A 27035-nucleotide genomic window follows, 5' to 3' on the forward strand; every position below is an offset into this window, starting at 1 on the left:
TATTTATTGAGCTCTTACTGTGTGCCATGCACTGCTCTAGATGCTGGGGATACATCTGTGAACAAAGCAGACTCAGAGTGAGTGAGTGACCATTATATACCTAGCCCCCAAAGACATCTCCTGAAGACATCCTGGTTGAATGAGACGAAGCAGGCCCTGCCCCATTCTAGTTGGAGAGATAGATATTAATCAAATTGTTATTCTAGTTAGTACGTAATTACAAGTGCCCTGGAGAATGTGTAGTAGAAGCTGCATGGGCTGAGGACATGAGAAAGGTCTTCCCAGAAGCGAGTCCAAGTCTAAGCTGAGACCTAAAGCAGGAAGAGGCAACTCAAGGAAGAGGAAACAGCCTCTGCTCCCTGAGCATAACAGCCCAAAAGACGACTGCTTTGCATGGAGCTCAGGAATTAGGGGAACGGACAAGAGGATACAGTCTGTGAGGTGGGCCAGGCTCAGAGCAGAAAATTGATGTTCAGTGAAGGGCCATAGGAAGTTCTCGAGGAGCTTGAAGAAAAGTGATGTATCTTTCAGTGTTTGGCACAGTTTTCAAAGTTTTTCACACCCACCCTTTTTTGTCTGAAAGCAATCTGGCAAGGCAGATAAGTTTGCAGTTTTTGTCCCAACCTAACTGATCAGAGACTGAAGTTTCTCCAAAATGATCACTAAGAATTGAAAGTGTGAGAGTGAGTGAATGTCCAGGTCTTCCTGCTCCAGACCTAGTTAGGCTTCTCAGGCCTGTGCACATTGTAAGCAATGGCACGATGTGACAATATGACAGGGTAACCTCACAGATTTTGGAGAAGAAGTCTCATGCGAAAGGGCCCATCGCTGTGCCTGGCACACGGTAGATGCTCAGTAAATGCCCATTCCCCTTCTTCGACTAGAGGAAGCATCACTTTGGTTTTGCACACTGCCTGGCCACCTTCTCCACCTTCCATGTGGGTGTTCTGGAGATGTTTTGCTGGTTTTGGTTCAATGCATGAGAGAGGAGGCAAGTTGTCCATGTTCCTTGCCCAAGTCAAGATTCCTGCTTCTTGGCTTCAGAGTGCTCTATGGAGAGATCTTACAAAGGTAAGATCTTCTGCCTGGACTCTACAGAGCGTAACTGGAGGAGACAGCTTTCCAGATTTTCTCCTACCTCACTACTGTCTCCCTACTATAATATTCTGTAGTGCTTTCTTCAGAAAGATTCCTCATCAGAAAGCTGCTTTGGAAATTTAGTCACTCAAGAAGAATCACTAGCATTCACTAACAAAACCCCTTGCATACATTTTTCTCATGTAATCCCTCATTTAATCTTATGAGGTATTTAATTATCAACACTTTATAAAAGAGAATTAAAATGGTTATTCATAGCACACGTAAAACAGGACCCAAACAGAGATCCTCTCTGACCCCAGTCCAGTCTTCTTTTACCTGCACCCTTTGATACTGCCTGTTCAGAGGCATTACAAGAAACTTTTCTCTGCCTTTGAGGTTTCCTGCTCATTAGAAGGGTGATTTCACATGTGTTTCTGGTCACTGAAAGAATGAGCATAGACCCTTTTGGAGGGCTGTATCCCAGAATTCATACTTCCTAGGAAGCCCAGAGCTCAGAGTTGCAGTTCCTTCTTTGTGGCACATCCACTAGACAGCACCAGATGGGTGCCAGCCAGCATTAAAATTGTGACACTAGAAGGGGCCAGAGGAATGTGGCTGGCTCCCAGCCTCTTATTTTCCCATTCTATTGGAAGGTCGTGTTCATTTGAGCTTTTAAACCAAAAATAAATTATTGTAATCCATTTGCTAATTATACCATGCTGAAGTTCTAGACACTGTAAATTGCAGCCGTGATATATCTAGATGAAGTTTCTGGGAGTTTATTTTTAGCCATTCAGAGTGCACTCAGTTTCCTAGAGGCTTCATTTGCAAGTCTAGGAAGGGACAGGGAAAACGCATCTGCACAGCCATTGCCAGGTGACCAGGATGAAGTCCTTTAACCTCTCCAGCCTTCATCTGTAAACACAGGCAGTTGTACTGGCTGATATTGAAGTTCTGTCTGCCTTCAATGCTCTAACTCTCATTTCTTGACCATGAAAGCCAAAATGTATCCAAACATGGCATTTCTCTGCTGAGTTCACCTGGAGAGTGTCAGGAGCCACTGCCCCAGTATGTGTGTGAACCACGGAACATAGGCCTTCAGTGGATTCATGATTCTTCTTTCCCGATTCTTACTTTTTGCAGGGTAGAGAGAGGTGGAAGAATTTTATAGTTATTTAGAATCTGTGATATGCATAACACACTGCTAGGTGCTTGTATTTGAGTGATTTTTGTACAGCCTTTCCCATTCAAAGGAAGTACCATCCAGTTTCAGTAGATCAGTCACTCATGGACATCTGTGTGCCAGGCACTCAAGTTGGTTCTGAAAACATGGAGGTGAAGTGGATGAAACTTTTAGTCCCAAGTTGGCCAGAAGGGAGGTAAAGCATGAAATGAATATGTTCAAGTACTTTTTGAAATGTGGTATTATCCATGGATGATTAAAATGCTGAGTGCCATCAGAGATTTCATAGACACATAATGGTTGGGGTCTAGGTTCATTTATGCCTGTTGGGGGAGGAAAATCAGGTAAGACTTCAAGGATTTGAGCCAGCTTGATATATAATGGGATTTCGAAATGTAGGAATTGGGTAAGGGAAATCTGACAGACTTGCTTTTGTAAACTTGGAAACCTTCCTAGCCAAATCACAAGGATGCCTGTCCCTGGCCAGTCAGTATTTGCAAATGCCTAGCGGAGTACATTCCTTCCCCATGCACCATGACCTCCTACAAATTTTCTTCAATTTTGACAAAAGTATAATATATTTTTCCAAAGGGGGAGCATAACAAAAAAAATCTTTGGACCAGTTCCTTTGTGTGGACACTTTTAGTATCTAGACTTTTGGATAAACAGTCTTTTACTTTATTTATGTAATTCTTGGGTGGATAGATGGTTGCATGGTTAGAAGGATGAATGAATCGTATGATAGTGCTACAAGGAATGGGGCCTTGTAGAGATACAAAGAGTTGGGAGCAACTAAATTGTCTGGAGTTGCAAGTAGCCTTATGGGAAGAGAGACATTGGAGCCACGCCTTGAACAATGAATAGAATTTTCTCAGATCACAGTGTGGATAAAGACCTTTCATTCAGAGGGAAATAGAATGGAAGGATGAAATCCATGACACTGCGGGAGAATAGTGAGTCACAGAGGTCAGGGAATAGGAGGGTAAGACGAGTAAATGAAGTGGCCGAGAGTTCAGGCTTTGAATTAGACAGATTGTGGTTTGAATCCCAGCTCTGACACATAATGGCTGAGTGATCTTGGGCAAATCACATTTCTTTTCTTAGCTTCTCCTTTCTCATCTGAAAAAAAAAAAATGGGAATATTAATAACACCTACTTCAAGTGGTTGTTGTGAAAGTTAAGTGAAATAAAGTAATGTTTAGCACAGTGATTGGCATGCACTTAATATACACTTAATAAATGGTAGTTCATGATTCTTATTTTATTAGAACAATTCTAATTAATTATGAAAATGTCAGTTTAAATCACAATTTAAAGAGGGAGAGAAGGGACTCTTAATCTTTCACGTCAAAAATGAGGCAGAGAAAAAGAAACCAGCAAAAGAAACAGAGAACGTCCTTGGAGGAAATGAAGGCAAATCAGGAGAGACTGGTGTGGGAGATGCTGAGGCAGAAGAGTTTCGAGAGGAGCAGTGATCCTGCTGGCAAATGACCCAGAGAGGCTGCAGTGGATTAAGAAATCTCTGGAATTTGCAGGGACAGTATCATTATGATTTTAAAAAGAACATTCTAGGAGCCACCCTGCAGTGATTTGTGGAGGGCTTGGGAGTGGAGGAAGTGGTGGTTTAGTTGACTCAGAAATTTTTTCTGAGGAGAAAAAGGACTTGGGGTGCTATGAGGACAAGATCATGGGAAGAGTTAGATGAAGACTCTTTGAACTCAGTTATCACAGTGTTTCTCTACCTTTCTAAACCCATGCCTCCATTTGATAAACATAAATATACTCCTCCTTCAAGATTCTGATATTCTGGCACCCACGACACAACACTTATCTTCAGCCCAGTATTGGGACTCATGCCTGCCAAGGAGCTCTTGTCTGGATTTACTCCTTGTAGCTGTACTTTTTTTTTTTAAGTAGGAATTTAATAATCTCCTGGAAGAAAGCAGGTAAAAAACAATGTAGGGTGATTAAGGGCCATAATGAGGATAGATCTGAAAGACAGTAGGTAGGCCGAACTGAGCAGATGTGAGGAGTGAGGGGTTCTGGCTTGGAGGACTGAGTGAATAACCACACAACTGGTGCACAGTCCTTCCCCATGAGGGTCGTCACCTCTGCCCTCCCGGGTAACACCTCACAGGTTTGTTGAGAAAACCAAACGGCATGTGTGGTCATCATCTGGAAACTTTCAAGTGCTTTATAAATCTAGGGTATTATTATTAATATTGCTATAAGCAAGAAATGGTACATTTCACTCTCTTGTGCACCTGTTTCTGTCTGCATAGCCTCTATGTCAGTAAGTGTCATTCTAAATGGCATGAGGGTATGTGTTGTTCACCTCTTACAGAAAAGGAAGAGGAGTTACAGGGAAGAAAGAATAGTCCAAAGCTACTAGAGAATGCAAGTTCTTTCCAAGCACAATGGAACATTCATGACAATTGACTACATCCTCCACTATAAAATATGTCTTAATACATTTCAAGAGATTGGTCTCCTACAGACCACATTCTCACACCACAGTACATTTAAGGTAAAAATCAATGAGAGAAAGATGAATTGTTTAATAGAAAAACATATATAGAGAGAGAGATAGACAGAGACAGAGAGATTTACAAAAACACTTCTAAATAACATATGGGCCAAAAAATGATAATAGAAATTATAAAACACTGATAACTAAATGATAAAAATAGTAAATATTAAAGTTGTGAAATATAGCCAAGACAGCACTTAAAGGAACTCTGTGACTTTAAATGCTGTGTTAGAAAAGAAGAAGGGCTGAAAATTAATGAATGGGCTGAGTATCCAAATGTAGAACAATAATAAACATAAATAAATAAGTTCACCCAGGGTTGTAGAGTTATAAGTGGCAGAGCCAGGATTTGAACACAGATATGATGGCTCCAAAGTCCTCACCCCAGTACACCATGAACCTTTCTCTGTGCTATTTTCCATAATACACCCAGTAACTGGAAATTCTGTTTCTCTGGAAGAGTCAAAGTGACGAGCCTATAAGGATAACTCCCTGCATCAAAGGTTGATGAGAAATCTCATTTATTCATCTCTCCTTTTTTATTAATTCATGAAATAGTTATTGAGCATTTGCTATGTGCCGGCCATTGTGATTGCTGCCTTAGTTGCCTTTTCTCTGAGGGTTCAAAATCCAGTCTTTGGCTTCAGGCCAAAGCTGCTACTGCTACTGCCCACCCCCACTTTACCCCCTCAAGCTGCCTTAATCTTCTCTTTTGCTTGTCAGAACAGCATCATCAAAAATGACTGATTTCTCTCTTGTCTCTTTCAACAGGTAGACTGAAATTACCATGTGTCCAAATTAAAATTGCATACTTCAAGGATTATTTGAAGGACTATTCTTAGACCCTTTTAAGAAGATTTAAAGAAAAGTGAGTTGATTTTTTTTTTTTTTACACTTCAGAAAGTATTCATGATTTAAGTTAATGTTATGGGTGCTTTTTTCTCTGCCTCTTAAATATGAGTTAATAGGGAGACTTTATCTCCGCGTATTTTATATATATATATATATATTTTTTTTTTTTCTAAGAACAATGAGCAAGGAGTACAAGATTACTGCTTGCCTTCCCTTCAAGATTTTAATACTTTTCAAAGCTTGTAGAATCTTAGAATCTTTCAGGGTTTTTCAGGGTTTTGGAGGTATGGACCATTAGATAATAGATAGATGATTGATTGATTGATTGATTGATTGATAGATAGATAGATAGATAGATAGATGATTGAGAGAGAGAGAGAGAGAGACACACACACACACACACACACACACAGGTATATAGATAATATTTGGCCTGTACTTAGAAACACCCAGGGACAGATGAGAAACTTGATATCTCCCCACATAATCTGGATCTGAAATCCACTCCTCCTCACATCTTGCCAAGCCTGCTTCTTCTTTACTAGATAGTCCTAAGAATGGTTGAACACAAAGATCATGTCCCTCCATGAGATCTTTTCCTGTTCTTTGTTCCTCCAATAACTTTTCACAATTTGGTTTCAAGAGCAGTTCCTACCCTAGCCAACTTCTTTCCACTATTGTAAATGTTTCCTTAAAAAGAGACAGAGCCTGGAACACAGACAAAGCCCTACCAGTGTCCTTTGTCCCAGGAGATTCACGAGAATCAGAAGAGAAATCCAAGATCCACCCCTGGGTTCCACTCCTAGTTTTGCTCTTGCTGTGCTCTCAGGAAAGTACCTTTATTTCTCTGATCTCAGAGAAAACAAGGATGGTAGGACAAGATGGTCCATAAGATGATGCACACCTCCATATAGACAGTTTGCTGACTCAGAGTAAAGAAGTTGCTGCTTCTCATTGTCCCACGTGCTAGAGGGAGCCTGAACTTAGGGATCCATGGGACCTGGGTCTAGTCCCAGTCCTGTTACATGCTTAATATGTGGCCATAGGGATGTCATTTCTCTCTGAGAAACTGTTTCCTCATTTGTGAAATAAGGATATTGATACACATGGCAAAGGATTTGTGTGAGATGTGCTGGGATAATGTACACAAAGCACTTGGTGCCTGCCACTTAAGAAGTGTTCAGTGAGTACTAGTTTCTAGAAGTGATACATTGCCTTATCTTTAGCTATAGAAGAAGGCCAGAGATGGTAAAGACTCTAATAAGAAGAGAAAAGATGTGAAGATGTGAATATGCTTATTAGGGAAAGGAAAGAAGTATCTACTTCCCATAAACTCTCATGCAAACACAAGTCCAACTCTGGAAAGGTCATGAAATGAAAACTCTACTCATAATCAGACAAGGAAGGATGGATTGCAATGGAATATGCAATGAAAAGGAAAACATTTAGGATAGGTCTGAGGACCTGCACAAATTCTGCCAACCTCTCTGACTGTTGCCACAGCCCCAGTCCTGGGTAGAAAAGATTGGTGTCCCCAGAAAGAGGTTCTTAGATCCCCATTAGACCTTAAGAACCTTGAGATTTGTTAAATATTTACCTATGTTCGGAAGGCTGGTTTAGAGGCTCAGATGAGAGATTGAGTGTAAAAGGGATCTATAAACTGTAAAGTTCCCTGCACATAAATGTATATTTGTATTATCCATGTATTATGGGCTATTTTAATACTTTGGAAATCAGGAGAAAGGGTAAAACTGAGATGAGCTGAGTATGTAATGAACCAGTAGAGTCCAGCCCACTTTCTGAGCAAAGAAATGTGTGTATGTTCATGCATGTGCACATCTGTGTATGCACACATATGCCTATTTGTGTCTACTCATGTATGTGGGTTTGTGTGTGCACATGTGTGTGCTCATCTATGAGAGAGGGGTGGGAAGAGGAAAAGGAGGAGAGAGAGAATCTTTGGGCCCTTTGGATCTCGTCGCCACTCTACACAGTGACCAGCTTCCCGGATGGAGTATAACATAGGAATGAAAACACAGGCTGTGTGGTCATTCGTCCTCACTCTACAACTGACTAGCTTTATAATGTCGGCCAGATTTTTAACAAGAGTTCTATAGTCCCTGTCTTCATGGAACTTAAAGTCTGTGGATAGGGCCACTCTAAGGAGTTGGGAGGGTGCTGCATGGAATGTACCGTCACACAAAGAAAGAACCTGGGATGTGCGAGTGCCTTTCTCCCGAGAGTAATGGAGTTTGTCAGAGTTTAGGGACCGTCATCTTGACCTGTTGGGTAAAAGGAACCTCCCGAGGTATTTTAGATGCCACAGAACCATTCCCCTGAGGGCCCATGCACTTCAGGGGATGGACAGCAGGCACAGGTGAACACACCCTCCCGCCCTGCTGAAAGGGCTAATTCCAAAGGAGTTACCACACCTCGCCCATCCTTTCAAGTCCCACTTTCAGTCGGGGCTATAGCTGGTAAATCTTAAATTCAGAAGAACTTGGAACTGTGTTGTCATTTAAGATGTAGAACAAGGTTTTTTTTTTTTTTAATGTGGAAATTAAATATAGCTAATATAGTGGCCTTTTGTTTTCCAGACAGCTCCTGACTATACATATATTCAGGGGCGTTGCTCAAGGCTAATGCTTCCCTGGATGCCAGTGGCCAGAGGTACCCCTTTCATGGGTATCCAGATCCTAGGAAGACTGCGCAGTCATGTATTGCAGAGTTTTTCACACTCTGTGTTGTGACCCATTAGTGGGTCATGAAATTAATTTGGTGATTCAAGATCACATATATTAAAATGAAACAGTAACCCAGTAACCCACAGAGTGGGCAAAGATATTTATACTTTATGTATACATATATATGTATATATATGCATATATTCAACAAAGTTCTCATGTCATATATATACACATATGTGTGTATATGTAAAAAAGAGGAAACTTCTGAAAATCACTAAGGAAAAGACAAACAACTTAATAGAAAAATAGGCAAAAGGCTCAGATACTTCACAAATTAGAATATACAAATAGCCAACAAACATATCAAAACATTAGTTATCAGAGAATTGAAAATTAAGCACACAATGAAATGCCACTATACACCCATGAGAATGGCTAACATGAAAAAGATAGAGAGTACCTGGTGTTGGCAAAAATCTGAAGCAACTAGAACTCTCACACTGCGGGCTGAAGTATAGTTTTTTATCACACCTTTGGAAAACTGTCTGGCAGAATCAGCTGAAGCTCAGCATATAAATACCAGAAATTCCATTGCTAAATACACACCCGTGAGACAGATTCAGAGTCTCCACCAAAACACATGGCCATCAGCAGTGGAATGGATAAATTGTGATGTCTCCACACAATGGAATATTGCATACCTCGATATCAACGATCCTCACAAACATAGTGCTGAAAGAAAAAGCGAGGTACAAAGAAACTTTATGACTACATCGATGTAAAGTACAAACACAGACAAAACTAATCTATGTTGTTAGAAGTCAAGATAGCGGTTACCCTTGAGGAGGAGTTAGCACAAGGGAAAGAAGAGGAGGGGCCTTCTAAGGTATGGGTAACGCTCTGTCTTTTGATCAGAGGGTACAATGTTTTTGCACTGTGAGAATTTATCAAACTTTTCATTTATGACATGTACACTCTGCTGTACTTACGTCATGCTTCAATAAAATGAATAAACAATAGCAAATACAGCAAATAGTAAGGGTAAACGTTGTTAAGTGAGACTAAGTTACACCTGTGCGCTATATGTGAGTGTCTACAAAAAATCGAGCCACTGATTTAATCTAAACCTCTCATGTTAAGATGAGGAATCTGAGACCCAGAGAAGTGGGGAATTAAGAGCAGAGCTAGGAGGAAAGCACAGCTGGGAAGAAGACACTAGGTCTCCTGCTGATTCTGTCTCCCATTCCTGCCGCCAATGGGTGGAATGGCGCACTCGGTTGAGTAGGCTCCATCTGGTGCCTTAATCTCTAGGAGGCAGCCCTGCGCTTTGGGTCCAAGGGGAGAGATTGTTTTTCCACCCACAGACGGGTACAGTCGGAGGCCCAGACACCTCTGCAGGGGCCTGGCTCCAGCTCCTCAAATCTCCTCCCTCCTCCTTCCTGCCTCTTCTGCCTGATCTGCTTCCCTCGGAGTTCTGGAAGCACCATTGCACTCAATTGTGTTTTCATCTGTGTGAAACGATTGTCATGCTAAAGCCATTTTATTTTATGGTTGTAGAAGTTGGAAAACAGTGAAGAAAATACATTGGGAGAATAAGATCCAACAAAGCATGCTTCGGTTCTAGTTTTGTGCTTTTTTTTTTTGTTGTTATGAAATTATGATTCTGAAGCAGCAGTGGGAGTCAGGGAGCTACCAGCCTCTGCGGGTACAAGAAGAGCAGGAGGCAGCCCTGTCCCTGCCAGGCAGAGCTTCACAGAGGAGGGCACTATTGTGTGGATTTTAAAAGGCTCGGGGTGAACCTTGCACAGGGTCTGGAACTATCTTAAATAGATGAGTAACATAACATAGATGGCTTTCCAGCTCTCTTGACTGTGCCCCAAAATACACAGGGCATCTTCACTCAGGACACACCCCTGCCCACACAAGGAGACAGGTATGGTTTAAGATGTAATAGCCCAGGCCACTCAGGAAAGGCATGTAGCCCAACTTTGGGGATGCGAAGCCAGGAGGGCCTCATCGAAGGTTTCATAGAAGCTAAGAGGTTCAAGCTAAGGATTAAAGAAAGGGAAACTGCACAGGCAAAATTGCCAAGGACTCAGCAGGTGGGACCATCATTCGAAAGAAGCCACATTGCATTCTGGAAGCTGCTCATGGTTTCCTAGAGTTTAAAGTTAAGGGGATGTGTAGGGAGTGCAGGAGGGGATCAGAGGAGGTGGTCAGAGGCAGGTGGTGATGGGTCTCCGCATCCTGACAAGTTGTGTCAAGGGTGAAGAGAAAATCTCACCTGAGATTCATATAGGCAAGAAATGCCTGTAGCCTTGGAGACAGAATAAGACCTGCAGGCAGACACAGCTATGAATGTTGGTACAGTGGTGCAGTCCCAGAATCTTGGTTTATACCACTTACTTGTGCCATCTTAAAAGAAAACTTTTAGAGAACTACTCTCTCTAAGCCTGACTGAGTTGTAGTGATGAGTAAGGCAGAGTTCCCAGCCTCATAGTCCTGCCAGTAGATTGATGGGTCAAAACTGAACACAAATTTGACATAGTAGTTGATTTCTAGGGTAAAACTTTCTAAACCTCGTTCTAGCATATATGAGGCTACGAAATGTTTTTTGGTTTGTGCGCGCGCACGCGTGTGTGTGTGTGTGTGTGTGTGTGTGTATGTTTAAAGTAGCGGGGTTTCCTTTTAAGTGATCTGAGAACTACCATACACAGAATCTCTCCTGGTAGATATCACCGCCACTAGCACTGTAAAGGCTCTGAGAAGTCCTGCAGTGAGCCTGCTAACCTAATGTTTTCCAAACTTATTTGCTTGTCTATTCAATCTCTCTGTATTACAGAACTTATTTTGGAAAATTTCATTCTAGAGAATGGCCTGAAGGCTGGCTCAGAGCTCTGAGGGAGCATGAATGGGCTCTGCCTGAAAGAGGACAGGAAGGTTTCCCAGAGGAGGGAGATTTTGTGCACATTATGTAAGGCTCAGTCTGAAGCTAGTACAGGCTCCGACTCTCAACAAGTGCTCAGTAGGTGGTTAATAATGGAGAAATGGCTACTGTGCTTGCTTGGTGAGAAGAGTCCGGAGTTCTCAGCAGAGGCTGGAGACAGCATGCGTGTGGCAATGGTGCGGTGCAAGTATGCCTTTGGCGGGCAAATGCAGGGTCTCTTTTCTCCTACTTGCCCCACTCCCTTGACTGTTTCGGAAAATGCAACTGGAGGCAGCAACGGCAAAGTGATTTAGGCCACACACTCTGAAACCAGACTGTGGGTTTGAATCGCAGCTCCATCATGTCCTAGCTGGTTCCTTAGACAAGCTGTCTTAACGTTTCTGTGTCTCGGCACCTTCAACTGTAAAACGGCCCTAAAAATAGTGCACAGCTTAGTAGCACCAAGATTAAGCATTAATAAAGGCATGGTCCTTAGGGGTCTAGAGGTGGTAAGTACCATATAAACTAGCATTTGTTGGCATATTCGAGTGGTTACCTCCTAGGGCCTTGTTCCATGTTCCCTTTCCCTGTGTTTTCCCGTAGACTGCAATCCTCATATTCTCGGGCAAGGCAACCTGCACATTGGCTTTTCCCCACCAGTGTTGGGGGCAGGCCAAGATGATGCCTCTTCATTTTTTAATAGTCAGGGCTGTTTGAGGTAAGGCTTAGGTTCCATTCCCAGTTAGTTATTGAAGCTCCACCACTCCGGCTGGGTAAATATTTCTGAGGGGGTCCAGCACATCTATTATTAATTTACTGCAAGCAGCTGCTATACTTTTCAGAATTGCTTTTGCCTACAGATGTTTTTGTAGGCCTTATAGAGTCCTCGTGACCTTAATGCTTTTCACAAGGCATGGTGGCAATCAGTCCCTCCTGCCTTTCTCTCCCTGGGGAAGAATGGACAGTTGTGTGAACAGTGGGCATGGAGTGCATGTTGGGTCCCGTGGGCTTCTGATAATGGAGCTGGTGGAATTTTTTTCTTTACATCTGCTACTTTCAGCTTCAAACCTGGCTCATAGGCCAGAAGCCTGGATGTCATCTTTGAGGACACCCTCTCTGTCATGATCCCATGTCTAATCAGTCACCGAGTCCTAGTAATGCCATCTTCAAAACCCCATAAGTCCAATCCCTTCTCTCTTGTACTGCTGCCCATCAGCTAGTCCAATAGCCGTCTTCTCTCATTTTCCAGGTCCCAACTTTCCTGATCACTAAACTAAATCAGAACCCCTGCCTTGTGTTCCATAGAGGCTCCTCCTTTTTAAATCACCTTTTAATTTTTAAATTACCTGTTCCCGGTCTAACTTCTCTGTTGCACTGTATGCCCATGAGGGTAGGAACCAAGTTCATCTTGGTAATGGTGCTCAACAAATAAAACTCTCCTTTCAGTTAGACAGACAAAAATATCCTTTTCTTTCCTTCCTTCCTCTCTTCTTCCTTCTCTCTTTTCTTTTTCTTAATTACAGTTGAAAGGGGACTGGTAATTACATAGGTAATTTGTGTTGTCTACAGGAACTGCAAGGCCACTGTGGGAGGAAAGGAAACAAAATAGACAGGATCCTGAGCCCCCAACCCCTCACCAACCCAGAGGCTACTCTGATCTCCCTTAAACATTAGAATTTTACTTTAGGAAAAATAAAAAGTGGTTCTTCTACAATGAAAGGTTTGGGAAAGACTGATCTTATATTCTCATTTTCAGAGCAAAACTGTGTGAAGTATTTTGCATATGTTCACTCATAAACAAGTAAGGTATTATCTTCATTTTATAGATTCAGAAATCGGTGCCCAGAATAATTAGGAAACTTGTCTGTGGTCACACAGCCAGTGTGTCCAGAATTCCTCTCCAAGATTATCAGACTCCAAACTCTTGCCACTGCCACCTGCTGTCTCCCAAAGACATGTCCTGCAACAAACAGTGCCTTCCTGAGCCAACCTCTCAGTCTGGACCAGCATCTAGTAGCCAGCGACAGATCATTGGGATTTAATTGGGTACCACTTGCTCAGAGGGACAGAGCTTTCATTCCTAGTGTTTCCTGGCTGTGAGATGCTAATTAGAGAGAAATGAAGTCCATTTAAGCCAGGGAAGAGCTGGCTGAGCTGCTCCACCACTGGTCCTTTATGCCTAAAATAATGCTACCTAGGCTGGGAACTAAATCCCCAGTACCTTCAGCACAACCTGGGTTTCCCTTCCCATGTGTCAGGAATTTTTCCCAAGGAAATCCTAGACAAAGTAACCCAGGAAAAGAAAACTTCTCTAGGTTGTATAATATGACAGTGTTTATTCTACTTTGAGCTTTTGAGCTTTTGAGTATCCCTTGCCTTTCCTTTGTCCCCAAGCCCAGATTATTTTGACTTTTACTTTGGGGTGAAGTCAGTCTTCTTTAAATAGGACTGAAACTAGAATGGAAGACAGGAAAGCTGAGTTCTTACCCCAGCTCCCTCAAGAACTTACCATGTCACTTTAGACATGTCACATGGCCTCACCTTTGAAATGAGGGTTGGGACAAGACTATCCTATTCACCATGACAAGGATAATTAAATCACTGACCGTGGATCTGTACTTTCTGAGTAAATCCCAGCTTCACCTCTACTGCTGTGTGACCTTGAGCAAATTATGGAAGCTCTTCATGGCCAATTTTATCATCTGCAAAATGGGAGAATAGTAACGTCTCTCTGATATATGTTGGGATTAACAAATAAAGCACTCAGAATAATACCCAATGCATAGAAAGTTAGTTACTGTGGTTATGTTCGTGGTTGTTTTCATCTCTTTGCATAAAACCACATGTGATGATTCTGTACTTCTATTTGTCTAGAGCATGTCCAAATCTCTCAGTGATTAGTATTTATACTTTCAGCTTTCATTGGCTGAGAACATATATAATGACAGAAAGCTGCTGTGGATTCATGCTGTTTAAACTCACCATGTATTAATCATAAAATCCCCTATATATGTTGTTAAGACATTGATTCAGTTATAGACAATGCTTGGTGAACTAACGTATAGGTCCCAGATTCTTCCAGTAACAATATGTTCCCTGGTTAGAAATCTCTGATCTAAAATATTGCTGTTTCCTCCAACATATTCATGGCCCATGGTAGGCACTAAGTTAATGTTTGAATAAACAAATGACTGGATGGATGCATGGATGAATGGTTGAATGAATAGATGGATGCATCTGTTTTACATTTGCCTCTTGATTTAGTTTGAACAGAATAATGAGTGTGTATATGTATTAATGTGTGTGTGTCTGTGAACATTTGCAGAGAAAGCCCGAGCTCCTTCTGTCCCAGAGAAGATGGTCATAGTTACATTGTTTGTGTATTCTCCCATCTTTTAGTTTATAAGGCCATTTTCACTGGAGACTTTTCAGCTATCTGGAGTTGACAGAAGATAAGCATTCCCTCTGCCTCTCTCAGGCCTTCCCCCTCCAACAATGAGGGCTTTGTGTTGGAAAGATTGCCTGTGGATGCTTCGCTCCCAAGCCTCCACAGCCTTGTCTGGCTTCTATCAAGAGTGCTTATGGGGGAGGGGACACAGACAATTGAATTCGGGGAGCAGCGCCTGTGGCCTGGTGCCAGCGCAACAAGTCAGGCTGTGGTAGATAATTTAATATCTGTTCTGGGATACAGGCAGCCTGGTTACCTGAGTTGGTTATCCAGCCATCTGAAGCCAGTGGCCTGAAAGTCATCAAGCGCTGATATCCCAGACCCTTTTGCTCAGGGCCCAGGAGAGGATGCTGGAGAGGATGGGTGGGAAATGGCAGAGGGACAGGTGGCCAGTCTCATATGGGGAAGAATTTCACCCTATAAGGACAAAGGCTGCTATGGCTACTGCATCTTAGGGCTTCAGTTCACTAATGAGATTAAAATGCCAGTGGCCTGCCTGTACACACACTTAAGAACACATGGCTTGAGCTGCTTAATGAGTGTTAGGAACCTAAGAAAGGCCTGGGCAGTGCCCTGGCTGATCCCTTGTTGATTAGAATACTAAGTGTGTCACCCTTTAAAAGCCAGCAATTGCCAGAGAGCAAATCAGGGTTAAGACTTCCCGATAACTCTTACATTCCCACTGTTCCCACATGTTTACAAGTTAGTAAGCTGATCTGGGTAAGGAATGGTTCTGAGGATAATTTTGATAAAGATAAGCATGATGACTATCATAATAATAAACAATAGTTATCCAACCTGACTGCCCACCTGAAACTCCCTGGGATTTCTTTGTGTTTTTGTTTAGTTTTGTTTTGAAAATGCAGACTCTTGAGCCCTATCTCTGGTGACTCTGTTTCTCTAGATTTGGGAGCCAGGAATCTATATCTTAACAAGTAAACTGGATTATTCTGATGTTTCCCAATGAGCCCAGGCTTTGAGAACTACTACTCTGTAGAATGAGAGCATGTCGGACCCACATTGGCATCTGACTGTCACTTCCTAAACTATATGACCTCATGCCAATTACTTAGCTTTTCATCCTTAGATATATCATCTTCGAAAATGAATTAAAGGGTCAAATATGTAGTGACAGAAAGAAATCTAACTATAGGCAGTGAACATACAATACAATATATATATGACTTACTGTTAAATTGTATACCTGAAACTTACTGGATTTGTTAACCAATGTCACCATAATAAAATATATATATTAAAATATATATATAAATATGTATTAAAACATATTTAATATATATTATTTAAAAGAATCAATAAAAAAATTTATAAAAAGAAAGAAAAAAATTAGGTAAAAATAGTCAGCTTCTATGGAAAACAGTATAATGATTTCTTAAAAAATTTAAAATAGATTAACCATATAATCCAGCAATTCCATTTCCGAGTATATACCCCCAAAATTGAAAGCATAGGCTTGAAGAGATATTTGTATACCCATGTCATGGCAGAACTATTTATAGTAGCCAAGAAGTAGAAGAAACCCAAGTGTCCACCAACTAATGAATGGATAAACAAAATGTACACACACACACACACACACACACACACACACACACACACACAGTGGAATATTAGCCTGAAAAAAGGAAGGGAATTCTGACACATGCTGCAACATGGATGAACCTTGATGACATGCTAAGTGAAATAAGGTAGTCACAAAAGGATAAATACTGCATGATTCCACTTATACGAGGCACTTAGAGTAACATCATTCATAGAGAAAGAAAGCAGAATGGTGGTTGCTAGGGGCTGAGAGGAAGAGGAGATGGGGAGTTGTTATTTAATGAGTATAGGGTATCAGTTTTGCATAATGGAAGGAGTTCTATAGAGCAGTGGTCCCCAACCCTTAGGCCACAGACTTGGACCAAGCCGTACAGCAAGAGGCAAGCAAGCAAAGCTTCATCTGTATTTGCAGTCACTCCCCAACTAGCATCACCACCTTAGCTCCACCTTAGGTCATCAGGCATTAAATTCTCATAGAAGCACTGGTCCCTGGTGACAAAAAGGTTGGGGACAGCTTCTGTAGAGAGATGGTAGTGATGATTGCACAGCAATGTGAATACTTAATGTCACTGAAATGGTTAAGAATGATAAATTTTATGTTGTGTATTTAGCATATTTTTAATAAAAGAATTATGTAATACCTATCCTCCAGAGTCATTCCAAAAATGGTATAATATAGCATCTATAAAGGGCCCAGCATAATACCTAACATGTAGTACATGTACCAAAAATGTTCCTATTCCTTTTGTCATTTATCATCTCCTTTCATAACTTGTTTCTTCTAAAGCTTTTTCTCTATGTTTCTTGCAAAGATATGTCTGAAGGGAAAGGGGGAAAGTAACTGATGTTTCTTGATAGCTAATTATGAATGATTCCATTTGACCCTCACTTACCTTTGGGAGGTGGGTATTCCCATTTTATAGAAGAAGTAACTGAGACTTAGAAAGGTCAAATGATTTACCTCAGGCCAAAAAAAAAAAAGAAAAAAGAAAAAACCTAAGTAAGGCAGAATTGCCTTACAACACCCTTTTGAATGGCGTTTGACTTACAGATGGGAAGAGAAGGTGACCACTGCACTCCAGGGAAAAAGTGCAAAAAGCTACACTTATTGACTTTAACATCATTTGAGACAGTGAAAAATTTGGTTGAGCATATTCTTTAGAATCCTTAGAGGAAGCAGAGCCTGACCAAGCCAAGGTTGTGTTTGATCCCCACCTGATGCTCAGATCCAAGCACTTAACAGCCTTTCCCACCCAAGTTACTATTCGGCAAAGCCCAGTCATATTCATAGCATCTAAATGACAGCCTCTCCTAGAGACTGGGGTTCTTTGACATTACACGAATTCTAAATCAGCCTTGAAACTACCCACTTGTCCACTTCACCTAAGCAGGAAAGATTTGTGCCCCCTCAGGTCCAAAGGAATGCTGATTCCCCTCACAGCACAGCTAGCATATGCCTGGCTCTGAGACGAAGAGAGAGCTACTGAAGGAGAAAACCATGTGAGCACAGTGTGGTCATGACATCAGGAGTGTGGTTACTGCCAAAGTCAACATTAGGGTTAGGGTTCTCTTACAAATGTGTGAGTTGAATTTGACAGCAAATTATATAGCTGCATTATCAATATTATCATCATGGCAAAATAAATAGCTCAATTGGATAGCCGAATAAGATGGTGGTGGTGATGATGATGATGATGATGATGATGACAATGATGACAAGACAGTGAAAGTGGTAGTAATGATAATGACAGAAGTATCCTACATAGCTAAACTGGATAGTAGATTGGATCACCTGAAAAATAAAAATTGTACTTTTCATGTGTGGATTCGTGCTAAGCATTTTATACAAATTTTCTCTATTTCCCCCACAAAAAGTCTTGTGAGGTACATATCATCATCTCTGTTTTACAGATAAGGACAACTGAGGCCAGGTGACCCACATGTCCAAGGCAACATGGCTGATGTTGATCTGGAACCTGAGGTCTACCTGGCCCCAGACAATATATTTTCAACTCCAGCAGATTTACTATGTAGTAGGTAAATCACATTTTGAGGAAGAAAAAAAAGTGTTTGCTTACTTTACAGAAGGAGTCCTTTGAAAAGCAACTCACACATAGTTCATTTAACATAAAACCCTGATTATAATGATTTGGTTAGGGGAGAGCATTTTTCAGAATAATCCTTTCCATCTGTGTGGCTATAATACTATTTCTGAGCACTGTCACATGTATTGTGTTAAACATCATCTTGACATAGACAAAAACTTATCACTCTTTTCTCTGTAGCAATGCCATCTAGTCTATATCTATCAGTGGTTAAACAGACAAGCTTTGATGCTGAATTTGAATCTCAGCTCTATCACTTACTAGCTGTGTGGGCTAGGGCAAGCTACTTAGCCTCTCTGAGTCTCAGTTTTTTCATCTGCGCAGTAGGCATAGTAATTGGTGATTTATATATAATGAATGTTAAGCTCTTGTCCTCTCCATCCCTCTGTCTCTCAGTTCCCTCACCTTGCTTGCAAGATTCTTGTGTCCTGAGCAAGCACCTTGGAATACCGAAATAGGAACAGCATCTGAGGCCAGCTGAAAAGTTGGCTACCCTCACCTTCCTTCAGATGCTAGGAATCCTCAGGAACAAAGGCGGTTGGATATTCAGATTGGGAGCTCAAGAAAAAAGGTCAGAGCTAGAGAATGGCCCAACCTCAGGCTGAAGGCCCAAAGTAGAAGCCGTCATTGAGGAGAGGGTGTAGCATGAGAAAGATCAGATCAAGTTTATTGCAATGATTCAGAGGAAACGAAGACCTGAGATAGTCCATCATAGTGGGAACAGAAGAGAAATTACTAAGTTATAGTCAATAGGATGTCGTTTCTGCTCATTTGAGGGCTGAGGAAAAGAAATGGAGAGAGGATTCAAAGTTGACTGAATTCCAGTCTCTTCTGACCCTTTCCCAACTCCAGGCTGGGACGTTTGCTCCTCAGTTATGCTTCCACTGAGTCGCTCCATGGCAAACCCCACAGTGTATTGTAATTGTCTGTGTATGTGTTTACATCTTCCACATTTCCATCATCCAAGTGCTTATTCACTTCCTTTCAGGTCCTAAATCTAATAGTGTGGCTTCCTCCTCCTACCTTCTCTGCCTCCCTTGTTCTGATTTAGTTTTGTTCATAGCACTACCTAATATAAATAATTGCTAGTTTGTTTTCTATCTTCCCTGACTAGCACTAATGCTCAACAGAGGAGGAACTTGGCCTGCTTTGTTCATTGCTGTGTTCCTAGAGCCTAGAATAATGCTCAAGGTACTCAATAAACATTTGCTCAGTATCTCCTGGCTCTCCACATACCCAGACCAAACAAAATTAAAATATGGGGATGCTTGTTGAAAACTTATTAAGAATTTCAAGATAGCCATAGCAAAGCATTTAACCAAGCACTGACCCTCTGAGTGCAGGCCCTTGTGTTACTACACAAGCCACACATCCATAAAGCTGGCCCTTTGATAAGGACTAGATCGTACAAGGTAGTAAATATCAGGTTTCAAGTTTCCATTTTGTCATGTAAAAAGAATAAGGAATTACACAAGGATTTTGAAGAGGTGACATTTAAAATTTATTTCATTTTTTTCTTGATTTAAGATATACACATTGTGAAAATTTGCACAAGTAAGAAAGGTATAAAGCCCTGTTAATCTTTTCCTCCTTTCCCTACCCCCTTCCCTCTAGGTACCAAATCCAAAAGTAACCTGTGAACATTTGGTTAATTTCCTTCTCTCTTTCCGCATTTATTTATTTTTTCCATGTAACATAGTTGGGGTCATACTTCAACTATAGCTTATGTTCTGCTGTATTCACCTGATGCTGAAAGAGGAGGTGGGGGACTTCTTCAATGCATACTTACGGAGATTGGCCTAGAGTCCAGTTTAGAGTGGATAGAGGGTATAGGACTGGCAGCAAGGGTCAAGATGGAGGCAGAGTTAGGGTCCTGGATGAGAGAACTGAGGAGGCACTGGACTAAAAGCAAAGAGTAGAGGGATAATTAGAGAGCTCAAGCCACTCTGATTAGAGGTGGACACAACTCCCATCCCTCCTGAATTCCCTTGACTGTGGGCAAGAACATCAAGGTCTAGCCATGTCTTTTGGGGATTCTTCAGATTACAGCAAGCGCTGGGGTCATTTCTCAAACACAGCTCTTTGGCTCTTCCTCGCTAAGGGTAGACCAGTCCTTCCCCACTCCCCTGGGACTCAGACTCTGCGAGCTGCCCCTGCCCCCCGGGTAGCCTTTGGCAATAACAAATGGGAATCCAGGGAGAGAGCAGGTATGGTGGGCTCAGGGTTCCCAATATCAGCAGCAGACACCTCCGAGTTTATATTTGCCCATTTTGTTGGTGATCTTCAGTGCCTAGGCTGGCAAAGGGGAGAGTTAACATTGTCATTGGATCCTTAATTATGCATCTCATGAATTTTCATGTTTCCGCTTGCAAGCTTAATGTTGCTTTTTCGGTGAGTTTTTTTGTACTTGAGCATAAGAGCCTTGTAATTACAGAGTGTTGTGGATTGCAGAGGGTGATTAAAATGTATTTCATGAAATATGAAGCTCCCCCCCATACACCACCAGTCCAATAGGCGGGGTGGGGTGGGGATGGGGGGTGAGCAGCAGTAACGGATAGAGTCCCATGAAAAAATTCAGAGAATCCGGGTATGAAGGACATGAGTTTTATTCTCCATGCTTTTCCTCTCTGGGTCTTGGATTAATCCTCTCCCTTTTCTTCCTCCTCCCTCCCCCTTCTCCTCCTCCTCCCTTTCTTGAGTGAAATCTAGCTGTATCCCTGACCCCTAACCAACTCTGACCCCTAGGGCTGGCTGCTTTGTTACCCACAGAGACAATAAAACAAAGAGTAGGTTTCATCTTTGCTTTTGTATAGCCATTAAGTGTGTTTCATTTTTCCTTCACAGTCAGCCTATGTTCCCCTCTGAAGGGGTCAGTCAGTTTGAAAAGAGGCCTGAAAATTGCTGAATCCCATGATAGTGTAAGAATTACCATTTCCGGAGGCTCTCCCTCCTAAGACAAGTTGGTGCTTGATGGAAGCGAGATTTGATCTTTTAACTTACTCTGCATCAGAGAGGACTGGTTGGTGCTCATAGGACATTTAAACAATAAGTGACTTGGGAGAGGAGAGAGGGCAGGGGGAAGGGGTTGGCTGGACGATATCCTAAAGGAAGTGAGGCTCTGCCCTAAAGGAAGAGGAGGACTCTGGTGAGATCCCTAGAAAAGGAAAACAGAGTAGTGGTGATATAGCCTGGCTAAACTGGAAGATCTTGCCTAGAAATGATCCTACTTGACCAATGAGGAAACCAAGTGAACTTACTAAAGTGTGCGTGTGCGTAGTGTTAGTGCTGGAAGGAACCTGGGAAGCTCTTCCACTGAAAAGCAGCTTTACTTACCACAGCCAGTCTGACCCAGCAGGGCCCAGGCAGCCCCTGTGTGAGAATTAGGAAACGGTGCCCCTTTTTACTCCAGGTGAACACATGTGATTCCACTTCTGAAACACCTTCATCAGTTGTATGTCCTTGAGCAGTGGACCACCTGCCCAAACGTATGCGGCATCCCTAGCACAGAGACCAAAACCAGCTCTTTTTCTCACTTCACAACTGTCCCTATGCCCTCTACATATCATAATCTCCAACATAGTGAAATCTCCTTGAGTTTCTAAGAATGGTCTTATATCTCAGAGCTCAACCACCCACATCCTAGAACTCGATTGGTCATATTATTTATACATAAAAATATACAAATTAGCAGACACAAGTATACTCACATGTGTGTGTATCACCTTTAAATATTCACAAATGGCACTGCTGATGGCAGCGCACATTCATGGTTGGGCAGAAGACATCACCTCCTGGGCACCCCACATAAGGGATGAGACAAGCTGAAGCTTACTTCTACAGCCTCATCATCCACCCTACCTTTTTCTGCTCACAAACTGCCCTCCCAGTGTGCACTTAAGAGTTCCCCAAACAGACAATATTTTTCATAACTCCAAATCTTTCAGTGCTGATCTCTCTGCCTGCAGCGCTTTCTTCCCACAGATTCCATCTAGCAATTCCTTCAAGGCCATGCTTGGCCATAGCTCTCTGAGGTCTTTTTCGATCCTCACCCCCACCCTCACCCCACCCCTTCTTTCTCTATGTGATCCATGTCCCATGTTCGTGAGGTATCTGTTGCGTATGTGGCACCATATTATATTTGGGTTTCCATGGCAGTTTTCCTATTACAGAGTGGGCTCCTGGGGGCAGGATTATGGCCTTACTCATTTCTGTGCCCAGCACAGGTCCTGGCACATTGAAGATGTACTAAGAATGCTTGTTATTGAATTGATCTGATACTATTTTGGTGAATGAGTTAGCTATGGAAAGAGGAAGGGAGATCTTTCATAGCATGGGACCAAGGAAATGGCCACAGCTTAATGGCCTAGGAAAGCAGAGTCACGTGTTTTATTGACAAAGGGCCTATTCCTCAGCTACCTGGTCCCAGATTCCAGTGTCACTCTTCCAAAATAGATACATCCCTTCCATCCTTCCCAGAAGGGGAGTCTGTGGAGCAGGATGACTTCTTTCTGTCCCAGAACTTTGGAACTCACCTGAAGTGCACATCTCCATGGACTTGGCTGAGTATATGGATTCTGCTTCAACTTGTGGACTCAAAAGCCCAAACAGAAAGTCCTGTCCACTCCTGAGCCAGCATTATGAGGTGGTCCTGCTCAAATTATTGACAGCTGCTAGGAAAACCCCAAGATTCCTTTCTCTCACCAGCACACATTCATTCCCCTGGCACACTGTGAATACTGCTCCATGGACTTTAGGCACTGGGCCAGAGCTACCCACACAGGCTGTCCATGTGCTGCAAATGAGTTATACTGCACCAAAGCCATCAATCCCCTTTACTCCAGGGTAGCTAGAGAGGGGGCTGCAGTGCCAGACCAACATTCCCATCTTCTCTGTGTGCTGCGAGTTGATAAGGGCTGGGCAGCTGTGTAGCAGGTTTGCAGCAAACTCCTAAAAGTGATACAGGAGAGAAGGTTTCTTATAATAGGGTAGGTATCAGGCCATGACAGTGATCATGATGGAGATGTATGAGTTGTCTCAACCACAGAGAGGGGGGATGCTAATATTTATACTAGAGGGGTCAGGAAAGACTTTACAGAAGCAGTGATATTTAAATTAGGCTTCAAAGGATGAGTAGGAATTCACCAGCAGGAAATGTCGTTTGGGCCGGACTTATGGAAGGAGGTTGGCAGAAAGTAAGAGAAGAAATAACAACAATAATAATAGCAGCTATGTCACACACCCACCGAATGCCAGGTATGGATTATTTTATTTAATCCTTGCTGCAACCCTGTGGGTGGTGTCTTCATTTACAGCTGAAAGAACTGAGACACAGAGACCTTCAATAATTGCCCAGAGTCACATAACTAATAAACAGCAGAGCTAGGATTCGAACACAAGCTTTGTTCCATAGGGCACCCTCTTATAAACATTAAACTTAAGGTAGCTGAGTACCTATTATTTGGAAGGCACCGGGAAGCACTTTGTAAATGTGTACTTTATTGAACCCTCTCAGTGAATCTTTAAACTCTTTCTGCCCATTTTACCTGTGGAGAATTAGAGTCTTAGAGGGGTTGCCCAGCTTGTCCAGCTCACTTGACTGGGTGGGGCTTTGACCTTCGGCCTGCCTGCCTGGCTCCAAAGCTCCCTCCACTGCATGGCAGAGCTGACCTCTCAAGTTCTGTCAGTCTTCCATATCCCTTGCTTCCTAGCTAGAAGGCCTCTTAGGCTCATCTCCCATGTACCTCAAAATGAGAACCTGTGGCTCAAAAGCCTGTAAAATGTGGCTAGTTCACATTCAGGTAGGAGGAAACTCTCTTCACGTGGCTGCCTCTGCCCTCACAGCAATTAGGCCATCACACCAAGCCTGCCAAGCCTGCTTCATAAATATGTGCATTTGGCCAAATTTATTGGCGAGCTCTAGTAATCACATTTTTAAAATGAAAAGTGAAATAAATAATAAGTGGCAATATTCTGCTTCCATGAAAACCACCTGCAGCTCAGAAAGGTAGCTGGCACCTTGCTTTCTTGAACTGTCACACATCCTTGCTTGCTGCTATAAATGTTAACATCCCTCCTTAGATAGATAACCAGCTCTGACAGGAATACACAGATGTATGCAGAGTGACTCACTGCTACACTGGCATCATCAAATTGAGACGATGGAATTATCTTGGGCCTGCTGGGTGGCAGAAAGGAAATTTCCAACTATGGGTGTTTGCGAGACTGTGTGCTATTGTGAGGGAAGGGGAAGTGGGGAGCGGGGCGCAGAAAGAAGGAGAGGGCAGACAGAGGGCAGATTCTCATCTGAATACATTCACCAAACAGGGGTCCCTTTCTGGGTCAGGTGCATGATAGTTTCCAGGTCCAGTGGCCAGTGCCATCGCTGGCCTGAGAGCACCTAAGGAAAGAAGAGAGATCTTAATTTTTCAATTGACATTTTTATTTTTTTTCCATTTACAAAAGTAATACTACTGAAATGATTTTGTGTACTTCTGACAGATTTGGGTGAAAATCCTGCCTTTCCCCTTAACTAGCTGTGTGACTTGGGGCAAATTATTTAACCTCTCTGAGCCTCAGTTTCCTGATCTATAAAAGAGGGATAATTCCTACTTCATACATTTACCTTGAAGCTTGAAGAAAGAGCACGTGTGAAACATTAGCACAGTGACTAGAATCTAGGTAATTAAAAATGATGACATAACTTTTTTTTGGTTGTGTAAATCAGTGGTTTTCAGATTTTGAAATTTCGTGGAAAAGGAAAATTTCAAAATAAAAGTTGTCAACTTTATATTTTCCTATTAAAGTACACAATTAATGTCTCCTGGAACCTTTCATTCATAATAGTAACTAGAATCTACCCAGCCCTGAGCTCATTCTCTCCACTACCCAGCTATACCGTTACCTCACTTATTATGCAGACTGCTGTTCAGAGTCAGCCCTTTGCCTATCCGATTTAGATCAATACTTGCCAAAGTGAAATCTGAGGACTCCTTCAGGTCAGCCCCATGGGGCTAAAACTAGCTTCAGGAAGAGGGAGGGAGATTAGGCACTGACCACCCTGACCCTCTTGTCAGGCCCTTTCAACTTTCCTCTGATATAATGGAAAAGGCTCTGAACTAGGAATCAGAAGATAAAGATTTTGCCTCAGCTCTACCTCCTATTTGCTGTGTGACCTTAGACAAGTCACTTCCCTGTCCTGAGCCTCAATTGGCTCATCTTTTAAATAAGCTCAATAACCCTGTCCAGCCGACCTCCTAAGGCTGTTGTGAGGATCAGGTGTGGTAAAGATTGGATACATATGACAATCTGTGATGTGCTGTTTACATATGAAGGATCAGCAGTACTCTGATATCTGACTGCAGTGAAAGCAGTTGAGACCAGAGCTGAGCGAGGCAGAGGGAATTGGATTTTGATGGTGTGAATTCTAAAGGATGGGGAAGTCCATGTTTTCACATATTTCTTCCCAGGTTTCCAAACTGGAGGATTTTGCCCAATGTCAGACTGGATTTGTTTTGGGACACAGGTGACATGATTGCCAGGAAGCAATGACAAAAATGAGAATTCTAAATGAAGCCAAATTATAGTGATTGGTTTTACACTACATATTAAACAGTTGAGAGGGGAAAAAATAGTGATTTCATCCTTTTGAACTGAAATGGAAGTGGATTGGTAGCTCATACTCATGCTGTATTAAGTTGTGGGTTTAGTCAGGTAAATTACAGAATTTGATGACAAATTGCACCTTACTAGCATGTGCATGTGTGTATTTATATATTTCAAGATCGTTCAACCTTTCAAGATAGTTCATTTTTAAAAAATAATGTCTTCCATAAGACTGTACTACTAAGCCTGTTATGGCTTAGCCACTAGCTGCAGGCAGCTATTCAGGTAGGACTTTGAACCTACACAGGGGTAAATGCCCCCTGCAGGGGCTGGTTAAATCAGTTAGGGTTACTCCATACAAGGACGTAGTATGCCCCCTTTAAAAACAGGTCTGGCCAGCTATGTATATGGATGTGAAAGATGTTGATGATATAGTAACTTGAGGGAGGAGCATATTTAAAGCAATATAAATAGGTTTCATCTTTTTTTTTTTTTTTTTTTTTTTTTTTTTTTTTTTTTTTTTTTTTTTTTTTTAGTGACTGTGTGAGTACACACATGTAAAAAATGTCTGGAAGGATAGCTATGCAGTAAGATGTTAATTGTGATTCTCTGAGTAGTGGGAACACAAGGAGTCTGATTATTTTCTTTATGCTTTTCTGTATTTTCAGTTACTCACAAAAATTTCTTGAGTACCTGCTAGATAAATCCTTGCTTTTGACAAGCTTATAATCTTGTTGAGAAGAGAGAATAAACAAACACACAATTAATTCCAAATGCCGATAAGTGCCGGGATGAAAATGAGATAGTTAATTTGAGAGAAACTGGGGGAGGGTGAGACCAACTTCAGCTGGGATGTCAAGGGAAGGTAACTCCACAGTCAGGCCATTTAAATGAGGCCCGAAAAATAAGAGAGAGGCGTCTAGTTGAAATCTATGATAAGACTGTTCTAGGAAGGAACAGCTAATGCAAAGGCCCTGAGATGAAAAAGAATTTTGTACAATAAGATGTTGTTATTTCTGTAATCAGAAAAAAATATTAAAATATCCATTTGATCCATTC

The 27035-nt window shown here is 42.0% G+C and overlaps 1 protein-coding gene across 13 annotated transcripts in view; it reads left to right on the top strand.

Moving 5' to 3' along the window:
* Positions 1-27035, top strand: part of TENM4 (teneurin transmembrane protein 4) — a 690656-nt gene that overhangs the window by 271973 nt on the left and 391648 nt on the right. For 3 of the 13 annotated variants that reach the window (XM_016161409.2, XM_016161407.2, XM_016161408.2), the window contains one exon: positions 5565-5661. The exons of the other annotated variants lie outside the window; for them this stretch is intronic. The gene's annotated coding sequence lies outside the window, so the exon portion shown is untranslated. The remainder of the gene's footprint in view (positions 1-5564; positions 5662-27035) is intronic. 13 annotated transcript variants of the gene reach the window in all.

This window comes from Rousettus aegyptiacus, unplaced genomic scaffold (assembly GCF_014176215.1).
Source record: "Rousettus aegyptiacus isolate mRouAeg1 unplaced genomic scaffold, mRouAeg1.p scaffold_m13_p_5, whole genome shotgun sequence".
NCBI classification, from domain to species: Eukaryota; Metazoa; Chordata; class Mammalia; order Chiroptera; family Pteropodidae; genus Rousettus; species Rousettus aegyptiacus.